Here is a 237-nt window from a genome sequence, read left to right on the forward strand (position 1 = left end):
GGGTCGGGGGACGGGCAGGAACCAGCCCAGCGGGAGGGGGGAGGGCAGAGCCCAGAGGGAGCTGGGCTGACCCCCAAGGAAACAGGACATGACTCGAGTGCCCTGAACCTCAGGCTCCCAGCCGGCATTTCAGCCAAAAGAACTCCCGTCACAAAATTAGAAAAATGGTAAAAAAAAAAACAAAAAAAACAAGGAAGCTCTTTATCATAAAGTTCCGTAAACCGTCTCCTTCCTCAC

General features: G+C 53.2%; 1 protein-coding gene across 1 annotated transcript in view; it reads right to left on the bottom strand.

Moving 5' to 3' along the window:
- The window catches only part of ADCY1 (adenylate cyclase 1 (brain)), a 31,069-nt gene that overhangs the window by 1,587 nt on the left and 29,245 nt on the right, over positions 1-237 (bottom strand). The gene's annotated exons all lie outside the window — the stretch shown is intronic.

Source organism: Myotis brandtii, unplaced genomic scaffold, assembly GCF_000412655.1.
Source record: "Myotis brandtii unplaced genomic scaffold, ASM41265v1 scaffold743, whole genome shotgun sequence".
In the NCBI taxonomy this organism is placed as follows: domain Eukaryota; kingdom Metazoa; phylum Chordata; class Mammalia; order Chiroptera; family Vespertilionidae; genus Myotis; species Myotis brandtii.